We start from the raw sequence: 14,739 nt of genomic DNA, 5'->3' as shown, positions 1-14,739 counted from the left end.
CTGGACCTGCTGAACAACAATGACAACTGCCGCCAAGAGATGGCCCAGCATTATAGCAGGTGCCTGTGGTCCCAGCTGCTCGGGAGGCTGAGGCAGGAGAATCGCTTTAGCCCGAGAGTTTGAGGTTACTGTGAGCTGAGACATAGTAAGACTCTGTCCCCCTACACACACAAAAAAAAGATTGAAACAAAGACAATGAGAAAAACATAGAGACATAGAAAAAGAGAGATTGAGAGGCAGGCAGACAGGAAGACAAACTGAGAGACAGTAAATTAGAGATTGTATGTATTTTGTTTTCTTTATTCCATCACCCAAAAGAGCCCTTGGCCATAGTAGAAGCTTTTTGTGTATGTGCTTTAATTAATGAATTAATGAGAGAGCAAATGAAGTAGCTAGAGACACATGTCAAAAATCACAGTGATAGTACAAAGATGGGGAAATGTTATAAGAAAAAGTTAAGGGAGTTCAAAGTAGTTGTCTCACTGATGTGATAACTCATGCCTGTAAACCCTAGCACTCAAGGAGGCCAAGGCCAGAGGATCCCTTGAGTTCAAGAGTTCAAGACCAGCCTGAGCAGTAGCAAGACCCCATCTCTACTAAAAACAGAAGAACTAGCTGGGCGTTGTAGTGGGCACCCGTAGTCCCAGCTACTCAGGACGCTGAGGCAGGAGGATCACTTGAGCCCAGGAATTTGAGGCTGCTATAAGCTAGGCCAAAGCCACTGCACTCTAGCCTGGGCAACAGAGTGAAACTCTGTTTCAAAAAATGAAATAACCAAAAAATAAAATTAAAAAAATAATAAAGTAGTTGTCTTTGGGAATGAACAAGGAGGAACAGAAAGGAGCAGAAACTATTACTTTGTTATAAGTATGTTACAATCTGGCTTTTAAACCATATACTTGTATTACTAATCTTTCGAATGATCTCAGAAAGCCAGGCACAGTAGCTCCTGCCTGCAATGATTGCTCAGAGCTAAGTTGTTGCCGCTCCATAGAGATGAACCACGTTTCCCAACTGATGATATCCCCACCACTCTTATATTTTCTGTCTCAACCTGCTTTAGTTATTGACATTTCATAACTGGACCCTGCAAGTAGTTGAGTTTGCACCTGGGAATTGTCAGAAAGTTGCTAGTTCAGACTAAAATATAAGTGGCTGCTATGTTTGCATTTTTTGCAATAGGAGCCTATTGAACCCATGAATCTCTAATGATGAAATTCATAGGAGAAGCAGTTCTGAATCCCCCTCAGGCTTTGTTTGTACTCTTTACCCTCTTTCCCATGCAGGTTGAACCAAAAAGACAGAAATCCAGTTCCAGCAATTCTATTTCTAAAAGACTTTTAGTCCTCTATAGATCTTCCCAGATTTCTCAGCATTTTTTTTAATTGTTTTGTCGTAGGTTGGTTTTTGAGGGGCTTTGTGGTTTTGTTTTGTTACTTTTTGAAGACTCATTATTAGTTGCCAGAATTATAGTTTTGCCTCTCAAAAGATTCTTGAGAAGAATGGGAAGTCAGGAGCACCTTTGATTGACTGATACTCTTGAGGGCTTCTGTTTCCCTCCCTGACTCTGAGGTAATATCGTACACAGTCACCACAGCTGGGGTCATGCTGAGAGAAATCCTGTTACCTTTGCATAATAAAAAGCTGCACAGTTTGAACTTGTTTCATGCAGGGCCCATTTTCCTAGCTGCTTGGCACCTGCAAAAGGACAAAATGACTTTGAATTGAGGGGTGGCAGTGAAGGAAACAAAGGTGTCCAACGTCAGAGTCTATAATGTTCTTTATACTACAAGCTTGAGAACAGTGACTCCTATTATAACTCAGAGGAAGAAAGAGATTCTCACTCGAGGTGGTGTCTAAGAGACTGAATCTCTACTTTATTTGATTTAATTACATTTAATTCAGTACTTGCTGAGCATCATTAGGGGAAATGCCGTATTCTGACATGTGGGGAGGCAAAGATGAGGAAGACAGAGGCACAGTTGATCAAGAAACTTCAAGTCTAGTACAGGCGATCAGACAAAAAAACAAAAAGAATTATAATAAATACGGTGCCTGTGACTCAAGGAGTATGCGCCTGCCCCATATACAGGAGCTGGTGGGTTCAAACTCAGCCCGGGCCAAAAACTGCAATCAATCAATCAATCAATAAATAAAATGGTAATCCAAGTATTTTAAAGGCCATCTTACTGTTAGGTGCCTAAACCCTTCTCCCACCTGCCCTCCCAGAACAAAAGACCTACCTAGCCCCACCCCAAGAGTTCCCCAGAAAGACCCTAGCCCACCAAAGCCTTCCAGAAACCTGTATAATCTCCCTCCTCCTAAGCCCATAAAGAATGAGCCCCCAAGTACTCTTGGTGCAGCTGCCATCTTTGCCCAGGCAGGTCTCAGTCTTCTTTCATTAAACTTGGCCTGAACCTCTTCTGGTCTCATTTCTGGGTACACCACTGAACTCCTCAAACCTCTTTCACTTACCTTTCCTGCCAAGCACTTATTCCCACTTTATTATTATTATTATTATTATTATTATTTGAAACACCATCATTCTCCCAATCTCAAGATACTTCATCTAGGTGAGCCAGGCCCCAGTGCACCCCCTGCCTCCTGACAGAGAAACCGACTCTCAGCAATATTGAGTCCCTGGATCCAAGTCCCTTTGTTGCCTATGCTGGTTTAGGTTATCTCTTTTAACTGAAAAAGTTCTAATAATGTTTTGCCTTATTTTGTCTTCCCAGCAATCCTGTAAGAATTACAAGGCAGAATAGCTCAGGCCCTGACTGTCAGTTTCACGGTATAGCCCTGCCTTCTTAAGGAAAATTCTTAAATTCTTAAAGAAATTTCTGAGCCAGGTGTGGTGGGTCACACTTATAATCCCAGCACTTTGAGAGGTCAAGGCAGAAGTATTGCTTGAACCCAAGATTTTTTTTTTTTTTTTTTGAGACAGAGCCTCAAGCTGTTGCCCTGGGTAGAGTGCTGTGACATCACAGCTCACAGCAACCTCAAACTCCTGGGCTTAAGCGATTCTCTTGCTTCAGCCTCCCAAGTAGCTGGGACTACAGGTGCCTGCCACAAGACCCGGCTCTTTTTTGGTTGTAGTTATCATTGTTGTTTGGCAGGCCCGGGCTGGATTCGAACTCGCCAGCTCTGGTGTATGTGGCTGGCACCTTAGCCGCTTGATCTACAGGCACCGAGCTGAGCCCAAGAGTTTGAGACCAGCCTGAGGAACATAGAAAGACCTCATCTCCACAAAAAAGGTTTTAAGTCTCAGCTACTTGTGAGGCAGGAGGATTACTTAAGCCTGGGAGTTTGAGGTTGCTGTGAACTATGACAACACCATTCATTGCACCTCCACCAAATTATTTGGGGAGATTTACCATGCATGTTAAGACAAGAACTCTAACTAGGATTGAAAGCAGGAAGATTTATCAGAAAGAAAGCTAATAGGCTCGGCGCCTGTAGTTCAGTGGTTAGGGCCTATAGCTCAGTGGTTAGGTCAGCCATACACACCAATGCTGGCGGGTTCAAACCCAACCTGAGCCTGCTAAACAATAATGACAACTACAACCAAAAAATAGCCAAGCATTGTGACAGGTGCCTGTAGTCCCAGGTACTTGGGAGGCTGAGGCAAAAGAATTGCTTAAGCCCAAGATTGACTGTTATAGTCCTGCTCTTTAGGTATGAAATATAAAATCCAGCTATGGACACATGTCTCTCTTTGCTCTTTCTTTCCATGACGTATTGTTGATTAATTTCAGATCATGAACTTTAAGAACTGTAGTTCTTTTGCATTACCTTTGCACATAACATACTTCATTGCTTTCAAACTCCTTATATCTGAAGATGTAAGGTGTCACAGGGCTGTGATACCACAGCACTCTACCGCGGACAACATAGTAAGACTCTGTCTAAAAAAAAGAAGCAGAAGGCTAATAAAATTTGCCCAAACAGACCAAGAGCAGTGCTTCTCAAACTTGAAAATGTATATGTGAGAACACATGTGGCAAAAATGAGATAGAGTCAGCCAGGCTAGGCTGGTCTGGTGGGTTCAGGTCCTAAGCGACCTTTACCTCCTGTTTTCCATTCTTATTGTTCTGTAAATTTACCTCCCATTTTAAAGATGCCTATTTGGAGTAGTTTAGGAGAATTGATTTAAGAGATTAACTTTTGACTTGGAATGCTGTTTTGGGTCTTGGGTTATGCTGATTATTGTTTAAGATAAAGTTAACATGCTTTTTACTTTGAACTTTCATGTATAAAACTATGATTTTGGAAATGGAAGAACAGAACAGTCTTGGAGAGGCTACTGTCACTGTTCTTCAGAATTCCTGGCTGTCTAACAAAGTTCAGTGGACCTATCCCCATCTCTGCATAATGGCTGACAGTGACAGGCACTGGACCTTCTTGTCAGGAATCATGTCTTGCCTGGGGAATCTCATTAAAATCCAGCTTCTAATTTAGTAGGTCTGGGTGGGGCCTGAGAGTCAGCATTTCTGACCAGCTCCTAGGTGATACCAGTCAAGGTTTGGATGAGGACAGTGAACTGCTAGGGGCATTTAGGACAGAGGTGGTCACTGGACCCACTTCATTTAATTCATACTGTATTTTCAAAAATTAAAAATTCTTATTGGCCAGGTGTGATAACTCACTTCTATAATCCTGGCACTTTGGGAGGCCAAAGGATTGCTTGAGGTGGGGCATTCCAGACCAGCCTGAGCAAGAGAGAAACTTCATCTCAGTAACCAGAATCCCTCTGCCAGGTCTTTGGTCTCAGAGATTCGAAGAATGAACCCATGGACTATCATGAGTAAGCAAAAGGATAGATTTTATTGATGGATAAAAAGAGAAGGAAGATAAAGCTTCTGGTACAGTGGAGGGGGATTCCCAAGCAGGTAGCCTGTTTGAGCCTTCTGCCCAGGGGTTTATATGCAGCTTTTCCTACCCTGTGCACAGGGACAGGTGGGAAGATGAAAAGGATGTCTAAAATATGTCACAACTGTTTGGCACCAGGAACCTATGGGCAGAAGTTAATTGTAAAACTGCCCTTGTGCAGAAATGTGGTCATGCTTGGGGTGTGCTCTTTGCACTGGGAGTGGCAGCTTAGGTGGAATGCTGGTCAGACTGGTTTTTATGAGCCTGCTTAGACCCAGAGAATGTGGTCTATTTTCAAGCTGGTCTATGGTACTGCTTGGGCCTAAATAATGGGGTTTGTGCCTAGCCTTAGGTGAAGGGGTCCTGCATCATCTCTACAAAAAAAAAAATAGAAAAGTGGAGTAAGGGCCTGTAGTCACAGCTACTCAGGAGGCTAAGGCAGGAGGACTGCTTGAGCCCAGGAGTTTGAGGTTGCAGTGAGCTATAATGGCACCACTGCACTGTAGCCTACGGTGACAAACAAGATCCTGCCTCAAAAAAAAAAAAAAGTATTATAAAAGTATTATAAAAATTTCTTTTCTGTATGTTTGAAACTTTTCATTATAACAAGTGTTTTTAAGCTTAAATTAATTGGGCGGCGCCTGTGGCTCAAGGAGTAGGGCGCCGGTCCCATATTGCAGAGGTGGTGGGTTCAAACCCAGCCCCGGCCAAAAATCACACACACACACACACAAAAAAAAGCTTAAATTAATTGCCCAAAACTAAAGGTGACATCACTTAAAAGCCCCAGCTTCTGGCTTCTCAAGGAATTGAACATTCTGGCTGTACAGGGCCTACAGTCCTGCCTGGCAGTCATTAGTGTCCCTGAGGGATCCCAGGTGACCCCCACAGTGGTCCCTGCAGAACAGCACCAGAGTTAAGAGCCAGGACTCTGGAGCCACCTGCCTGGGTTCTCATCCTGACTTGGCACATCTTACCCATGTGATTTTGAGCAAGTAACTTTCACCGGCCTTCCTGTTTCCCTCTGATAACAAGCGGCAAGCTGGGGGGCGGGGCGGAGGGTGATGAGGATTAAATACATTAATATGTGTAATGGGCTTCAGACGGTGCCAGGTGCGCGGCTGGGATCATTATTCATCTGACTGTGTGCACCTGAGTTTGCAACTTGTGGTTTATGAGGTGAAATTAAAAGGTTACTGTCAGTGAATCTGACCAGCTTTGAAAACCACAATCCGTGGAAGATGCCGGACTGTGGCGTGGGGAGTAAGGATGGGCGTAAAGACTTGACACCCACGGTCTCTACAGTGTCCAGATTTCAGCACCTTCTGAGTCTCTCCTCTTCCTACTCCTTCCAAAGACCCTTAACCAAAGCCCAACTGGGGTCCCCGCCGGCTCCAGACAGCCGCTGGGGCAGCTGGAGGAGGCGCACGCCCGGCTCGCTCGCTCTGACTGCGGGGCAGTGGGGGGTTAACCCGCCGCCGGCGCGGCCACCCCTCAAAATCCGAGCGGATCCCGGGGTCTTGCGCCTTCTCCCGGCGCCTAATTCCCTTTTGGCCCCACCCCGGGTTCTAGCGCGTCCTCCGGCTCCAGCAGCGGTTCCGGAGACAGCGTACCGCGTCCTGCGACCCCCTCCCGGCATAACCAGCCCCCGCGACCACCCGCGGCGGTCCCGCCCCCGGCCTGCAGCCCAATCTGCCCAGCTTACCCGCCCGCAGTGTCGGGGCGCGGCCGGTCCCTCTGCAGCCTCCAGCGGTGTCGCCTCCGAGGCCACCACCGCGGTAAAGCCGCTCGTGCGTGACCCTCGATCACCAACCTCCCTACCTACCCACCCCCCGCTCTGCCTTTAGATGTGGGAACAGGATCCTCATCTCCCCCACCAGAGGGACACTCATATCGGGTTCATGAGCCCTGCAGGATCAGGGTTATGAACACCGCCCTCTCCTTCCTCCACCGCGGCAGCCCAGCGGGATGAAGTTGTCAGGGCAGGTGGGTTTCTCCCCTCCCGCCGGCTTCATCCTTCATCTTGCTGTCCCCCCAAACACAGGGATCTCTGCCCCCTGGGGCATTTGCTCTTCCTATACTAGGGACAGATTTTCTCTCTTCTAAGGAACCTCAAATGAAAATCGAGGAGGATAACCTTCTCTAAAGAAGACAGACAATGGCTAACAAATATATGAAAAAATGCTCATCATCCCTATCTATTAGAGAAATGCAAATTAAACCACCCTGAGATACCATTGAACACCAGCGAGAATGGCCCACATCACAAAATCTCAAAACTGCAGATGCTGGCGTGGATGTGGAAAGAAGGGAACACTTTTACACTGCTGGTGGGACTGCAAACTAATACAACCTTTCTGGAAGGAAGTATGGAGAAATCTCAAAGCACTCAAGCTAGACCTCCCATTTGATGCTGCAATCCCATTACTGGGCATCTACCCAGAAGGAAAAAAATCCTTTTATCATAAGGACACTTGCACTAGACTGTTTATTGCACCTCAATTTACAATCACCAAAATGTGGAAACAGCCTAAATGCCCCCCAACCCAGGAATGGATTAACAAGCTGTGGTATATGTATACCATGGAATACTATTCAGTATTAAAAAATGGAGACTTTACAGCCTTTGTATTAACCTGGATGGAAGTGGAAGACATTATTCTTAGTAAAGCATCACATGGAGAAGCATGAATCCTATGTACTCAATTTTGATATGAGGACAATTAATGACAATTAAGAACACGGTGGGGGGGGAGGGGAGAGCAGAGAGAGAAAGAAGGAGGGAGGGGTGCGGAAAGGAAGAGCTGAGAGAGGAAAGGAGGGAGGGGGTGGGACCTTGGTGTGTGCAACACCTTTGGGGGGCAAGACAGGATTGTAAGAAGGACTTTACCTAACAAATGCAATCAGTGTGACCTGGCTTCTCGTACCGTCAATGAATCCCCAACAATAAATAAATAAATAATAATGCTGGAAAAAAAAGAAAATCGAGGAGGCTGGGGTAGCCTCTGGGAGTCCCCAACTAAAGTCTCTCCATGTGAATCTCTGTAACTGCTGACCCCAAAGTGCAGGATTTGGGTGAGTGGCTCAGATGGTGCCTAAACTGGACATTTGCCTACTTTGTCTCTTTTGCATCCCAAATGAAAAAGAGTTGTTGATGGAAGTGTTCAATGAATGAGTTTATGGAAAGCGTTTAGGACAATGCCTGGCACACAGTAGGCACTCAGCTATGATTGCCTGCTTGGACTCAGCAAGGCAGCCATCCCCAAGGCTGAACTGGAAGGGAACATCTTCCCAGGATGGAAACCATCTCATTCTCTTCCTCTTTAAGGCAAGTGACGTAAACCAGAGGATTGTGGCCAAGCATGGCTTGCAGAACATGTTTGGTTTGGTTTAGTTGGTGTTTTAGAAAAATGTGAGTTCTCTAACAAATGCAATCAGTGTAACCTGGCTTATTGTACCCTCAATGAATCCTCAAAAATAAAAAAAATAAAGAACTGACCAACCAGAATGAGGTAGAGAACCACAAACTGGAGATAAGGTAAAAGCTCAGAGTATGCATACTAGGAGGTTTCAATCGTCCTCAACTGACTTGGGGTTCATTATCATCTAATTGGCATTTCAGTTTTGACACCCCTCCCCATGGGCTTTCACGAAGGACTCAGGAAGGATGTATGTGTATAGACTAAGAGAGTTACACAAGGAAATCTGTCAATCATCCAAGAGCAGCACATGAAAACTCCACCTAAAGAGACGAGGAGCAGGCAGCGCCTGTAGTTCATTTGGCAGGGCACTGGCCACACACACCGAGGGTGGTGGGTATGAACCTGGCCCCGGCCAGCTAAAACAGCAATGGCAACTGCAACAAAAAAATAGCTGGGTGTTGTGGCGGGCACCTGTAGTCCCAGCTACTTGGGAGTCTGAGGCAAGAGGATCACTTGAGCCCAAGAGTTTGAGGTTGCTATGAGCTGTGATGCCACAGCAATCTACTCAGTGTGACAGCTTGAGATACTTGTCTCAAAAAAAAAAAAGACAGAGGAGGAGCAGTCAATTCCTCATATAATAACATGTGTGCTAAAAACTCAGGGTCGTCTCTACTGGGGGAGATAGACCAGTTCCCTCTTTGGAACATACTATGCTTAATAAATCTTGGTGCTTGACTTGCTTAAAAAAAAAAAGAAAGAAAAGAAAAATGTGAGTTCATTGCCAGCACTTAAAAACCAAGAGATCACACAAACATGGGGTTTTCCAGCAATTCCAGTAAAAATAGAAAGTCTGGGCCAGACTGAGCCCACCTCCCTGGAAGTGGAAGTTAATAAATAGTGGGCCCTTCAACAGGTCTTTCCTCTGATTGGTGGGTTTCTACTCACTTTTACTTTATCTTCCTGCCCACCCCCATAGGCCTTTGTGTTGGCCTAAGGCCTAATTAATGCTGAGTTTTCTCCAGTTTCCAGAAGAAATAGTTGTTATCCCCATTTCACAGGTTAGAAAACTAAGGCTCAGAAAGGTCTAGTAAACTGCCAGTGGTCACATAGCTAATAACTCCAAAGGCTCCAACCTGGCAAGAGAAAGCATAAATAGAGAAAAGTAGCTTACACCAAAGCATCTTTTTGAAAGGAACATTTTTTTTTTACCATGTAGTATCTTATTTATTCTTTCATTTTAGAATAGTGCTATTTTTTTGTGTGTTTTTTTATTGTTAAATCATAGCTGTGTACATTAGTGCAATCAAGGTGTACAATGTGCTGGTTTCATATACAATCTGAAATAATCTCATCAAACTGTTCAACGTAGCCTTCATGGCGTTTTCTTAGTTATTGTATGTAGACATGTGTGTTCTGCATTTAGTAAGTTTCGCCTGTACCCATTCTAAGATATACCGTAGGTGTGCCCCACCTATTACCTTCCCTTCACCCTAACCTCCCCCCTTCCTTCCCCTCCCTTGGCCCTTTCCCCATATTCTTGTGCTGTAGTTAGGTTATAGCCTTCATGTGAAAGCTATAATTTAGCTTCATAGTAGGGCTGAGTACATTGGATAATTTTTCTTCCATTCCTGAGATACTTTACTAAGAAGAATATGTTATAGCTCCATCCATGTAAACATGAAAGAGGTAAAGTCTCCATCTTTCTTTAAGGCTGCATAATATTCCATGGTATACATGTACCACAATTTGCTAGTCCATTCGTGGGTCGATGGGCACTTGGGCTTCTTCCATGACTTAGCAATTATGAATTGGGCTGCAATAAACATTTTGGTACAGATGTCTTTGTTATGTTGTGATTTTTGGTCTTCTGGGTATAAACCTAGTAAAGGAATTATAGGATCGAATGACAGGTCTGTTTTTAGGTCTCTAAGTATTCTCCAAACATCCTTCCAGAAGGAACGTATTAGTGTGTATTCCCACCAGCAGTGTAGAAGTGTGCCCTTTACTCCACATCCACACCAACATCTCTGGTTTTGGGATTTTGTTATGTGGGCTACTCTTACTGGGGTTAGGTGATATCTCAAAGTAGTTTTGATTTGCATTTCTCTGATGATTAAGGATGATGAGCTTTTTTTCATGTGTTTGTAGATCGAGCGTTTGTCTTCTTTAGAGAAGTTTCTCTTCAAGTCCTTTGCCCACCCTGAGATGGGATCACTTATTCTTTTCTTGCTAATACATTTGAGTTTTCTGTGGATTCTGGTTATTAAACCTTTATCGGAGGTCTGACCTGCAAATATTTTCTCCCATTCTGAGGGCTGTCTGCTTGCTTTACTTACTATGTTCTTGGCTGTGCAGAAGCTTTTTAGTTTGATCAGGTCCCAGTAATGTATTTTTGGTGCTACTTCAATTGCCTGGGGAGTCCTCATAAAGTATTCACCCAGGCCGAGTCCTTCAAGAGTCTTCCCTGCACTTTCTTCAAGTATTTTTATAGTTTCATGTCTTAAGTTTAAATCTTTTATCCAGTGAGAGTCTATCTTAGTTAATGGTGAAAGGTGTGGGTCCAGTTTCAGTCTTTTACAGATCACCAGCCAGTTCACCCAGCACCATTTGTTAAATAGAAAATCTTTTCCCCACTGAATGTTTTTAATTGGCTTGTCAAAGATCAAATAACGGTAAGTGGCTGGATTCATTTCTTGGTTTTCTATTCTGTTCCAGACATCTACTTCTCTGTTTTTGTGCCAGTACCATGCTGTTTTGATCACTATTGATTTATAGTATAGTCTCAGGTCTGGTAGCGTGATTCCTCCTGCTTTGTTTTTATTGCTGAGTAATGTTTTGGCTATTCGAGGTTTTTTCTGATTCCGTATAAAACGAAGTATTACTTTTTCAAGGTCTTTAAAATATGACAATGCAGGGTGGCGCCTGTGGCTCAGCGGGTAGGGTGCCGGCCCCATATGCTGAGGGTGGCGGGTTCAAACCCAGCCCCGGCCAAACTGCAACAAAAAAAAATAGCCAGGCGTTGTGACAGGCGCCTGTAGTCCCAGCTACTTGGGAGGCTGAGTCAAGAGAATTGCCTAAGCCCAAGGATTGGGAGGTTGCTGTGAGCTGTGTGATGCCACGGCACTCTACCAAGGACGATAAGGTGAGACTCTGTCTCTACAAAAAAAAAAAAAACCTAAAATATGACAATGGAGCTTTAATAGGAATTGCATTAAAATTATATATTGCTTTGGGTAGTATAAACATTTTAACAATGTTGATTCTTCCCAGCCATGAGCATGGTATGTTTTTCCATTTGCTAACATCTTCAGCTATTTCTTTTCTTAAAGTTTCATAGTTCTCTTTGTAGAGATCTTTCACATCCTTTGTTAGGTATACTCACAAATATTTCATCTTCTTTGGCACTACTGTGAATGAAATAGAGTCCTTGACTGTTTTTTCAGCTTGACTATTGTTGGTATATATAAAGGCTACAGATTTATGGGTGTTGATTTTGTAGCCTGAGACATTGTTGTATTCCTTGATCACTCCTAAAAGTTTTGTAGTAGAATCCCTAGTGTTTTCCAGATACACGATTATATCATCTGCAAAGAGTGAAAGTTTGATCTCTTCTGACCCTATCTGGATACCCTTGAGCACCTTTTCTTCCCTGATTGCAATGGCTAAAACTTCCATTACAATGTTAAAGAGCAATGGAGACGATGGGCAATCTTGCCTGGTTCCTGATCTAAGTTGAAATGATTTCAATTTAACTCCATTCAGTATGATATTGGCTGTGGGTTTGCTGTAGATGGCATCTATCAATTTAAGAAATGTCCCTTCTATGCCGATTTTCTGAAGTGTTCTGATCATAAAGGGATGCTGGATATTATCAAAAGCTTTTTCTGCATCAATTGAGAGAATCGTATGGTCTTTATTTTTTAGTTTGTTTATGTGCTGAATTACATTTATAAATTTACGTATGTTGAACCAGCCTTGAGACCCTGGGATAAATCCCACTTGGTCGTGGTGTATAATTTTTTTGATGTGTTGTTGGATTCTGTTTGTTAGGATATTATTGAGTATTTTAGCTTCAATATTCATTAGTGATATTGGTTTATAATTTTCTTTTCTTGTTGGGTCTTACCCTGGTTTAGGAATCAAGGTGATGTTTGCTTCATAGAATGTGTTGGGTAGTATTTCTTCTTTTTCTATATTTTGGAAGAGGTTTAGTAATATAGGTACTAGTTCTTCTTTAAAGGTTTGGTAGAATTCTGACTAAAGCCATCTGGTCCTGGGCTTTTCTATTTAGGGAGATTTTGTATAGTTGATTCTATTTCAGAACTTGATATAGGCCTGTTCAACATTTCCACTTCATTCTGGCTAAGTCTTGGTAGGTGGCGTACTTCCAAGTATTGGTCGATTTCTTTCAGATTTTCATATTTCTGAGCGTAGAGTTTCTTGTAATATTCATTAAGGATTTTTTTAATTTCTGAGGAGTCTGTTGTTATTTCGTCTTTGTCATTTCTGATAGATGAGATTAGAGATTTTACTCTTTTTTTCCTGGTTAGGTTGGCCAAAGATTTATCTATTTTATTGATCTTCTCAAAAAACCAACTTTTGGATTTATTGATCTGTTGTATAATTATTTTGTTTTCAATTTCATTTAGCTCTGCTCTGATTTTGGTTATTTCTTTTCTTCTGCTGGATTTGGGGTTGGAATGTTCTTCCTTCTCCAGTTGCTTAAGATGTCCCATTAAGTTATTAATTTCCTCTCTTTCCGTTTTCTTTTTTTTTTTTTTTTTTTTTGCAGTTTTTGACTGGGGTCGGGTTTGAACCCGTCACCTCTGGTATATGGGGCTGGCGCCATGCTCACTGAGCCATAGGCACTGCCCATCTCTTTCCGTTTTCTTGAGGAAGGCTTGCAGTGCTATAAATTTTCCTCTTAGGACTGCCTTTGCAGTATCCCAGAGGTTCTGGTAATTCATGTCTTGATTGTTGTTTTGTTCCAAAAATTTGGTGATTCCTTCTTAATCTCGTCTATAACCCATGTATCCTTCAGCATAAGGTTGTTTAGCTTCCATGTTTTTGTATGGGTATGCAGATTCCTGTTGTGATTGAGTTCAACTTTTATTCCATGATGGTCTGAGAAGATGCAAGGAATAATTTCTATTATTTTAAATTTACTGAGGTTGGATTTGTGGCCTGGGATATGGTCGATTTTGGAGTATGTTCCGTGGGCTGATGAGAAGAATGTGTATTCAGTTTTGTTGGGATGAAATGTTCTATAGATGTCTGTTAAGTCCAGATGTTGAGTGGTTAAGTTTAAATCTAAAATTTCTTTTTTTTTTTTTTTGAGACAGAGCCTCAAGCTGTCGCCCTGGGTAGAGTGCGATGGCATCACAGCTCACAGCAAACTCCAACTCCTGGGCTCAAGCAAGTCTCCTGTCTCTGCCTCCCAAGTAGCTGGGACTACAGGCGCCTGCCACAAGGCCCGGCTATTTTTGGTTGCAGTTGTCATTGTTGTTTGGCGGGCCCTGGCTGGATTTGAACTGGCCAGCTCAGGTGTATGTGGCTGGCCCCTTAGCAGCTTGAGCCACAGGCGCTGAGCCTAAATCTAAAATTTCTTTGCTTAGCTTCTTTTTGGAGGATCTATCCAGCACTGCTAGAGGGGTTTTAAAATCTCCAACTACTATGGAACTGGAGGAAATCAAGTTGCTCATGTCTGTTAGAGTTTCTCTTATAAATTGAGGTGCATTCTGGTTGGATGCATAAATATTAATAATTGAAATCTCATCATATTGAGTATTGCCTTTAACAAATATGAAGTGTCCATCCTTATCCTTCCTTATTTTGGTTGGTTTCAAGCCTATTGCATGTGCGAATAGGATTGCAACACCTGTTTTTTTCTGCTTTCCATTTGCCTGAAGTATAGATGACCATCCCTTCACCTTGAGTCTATATTTGTCTTTTAATGTAAGATGAGATTCTTGTATGCAGCAGATATCTGGCTTGAGTTTTTGTATCCAGTCAGCCAACCTGTGCCTCTTTAGAGGACAGTTTAAACCATTCACATTAATTGAGAATATTGATAAGCCTTTTGAGAGTCCAGTGGACATTTTTAATCCTTTTGGGACTGTGGAAGTTGGAATTTGATCAAAATTTTCTGGGTGGGTTTACTTTTGTGGTGGAAGATTATGCTGGTCTTTATGGAGGATAGGTCTGAGAATATCCTGGAGACCTGGTTTAGTTATGGCAAATTTCTTCAACATGTGAATGTTGTTAAAGTATTTAATTTCAGCATCATAAATGAAACTCAGTTTAGCTGGGTACAGGATCCTGGGTTGAAAGCTATTTTGTTTTAGGAGATTAAAAGTCAATGACCATCCTCTTCTAGCTTGAAAGGTTTCAGCAGAGAGATCTACAGTTATTCTAATATTCTTGCCCTTGTAGGTGATGGTTTTCTTTC

General features: G+C 42.9%; 1 protein-coding gene across 4 annotated transcripts in view; it reads right to left on the bottom strand.

The window, feature by feature from the left end:
* The window catches only part of RPH3A (rabphilin 3A), a 325,966-nt gene extending 319,280 nt beyond the window's left edge, over positions 1-6,686 (bottom strand). The window contains exons 1-2 of one of the 4 annotated variants that reach the window (XM_053588114.1): positions 6,575-6,609; positions 3,793-3,905 (exon numbers count right to left, since the gene is read on the bottom strand). The gene's annotated coding sequence lies outside the window, so the exon portion shown is untranslated. Of the gene's footprint in view, positions 1-3,792; positions 3,906-6,574 lie in introns of all 4 variants that reach the window. The other 3 variants (XM_053588109.1, XM_053588112.1, XM_053588113.1) reach the window with 3 other exon arrangements.
* Positions 6,687-14,739: the final 8,053 nt, after the last annotated feature.

The sequence above is a fragment of the Nycticebus coucang genome, chromosome 4 (genome assembly GCF_027406575.1).
Source record: "Nycticebus coucang isolate mNycCou1 chromosome 4, mNycCou1.pri, whole genome shotgun sequence".
Classification (NCBI taxonomy): Eukaryota; Metazoa; Chordata; class Mammalia; order Primates; family Lorisidae; genus Nycticebus; species Nycticebus coucang.
This window is presented reverse-complemented; position numbering and strand designations above follow the sequence as displayed.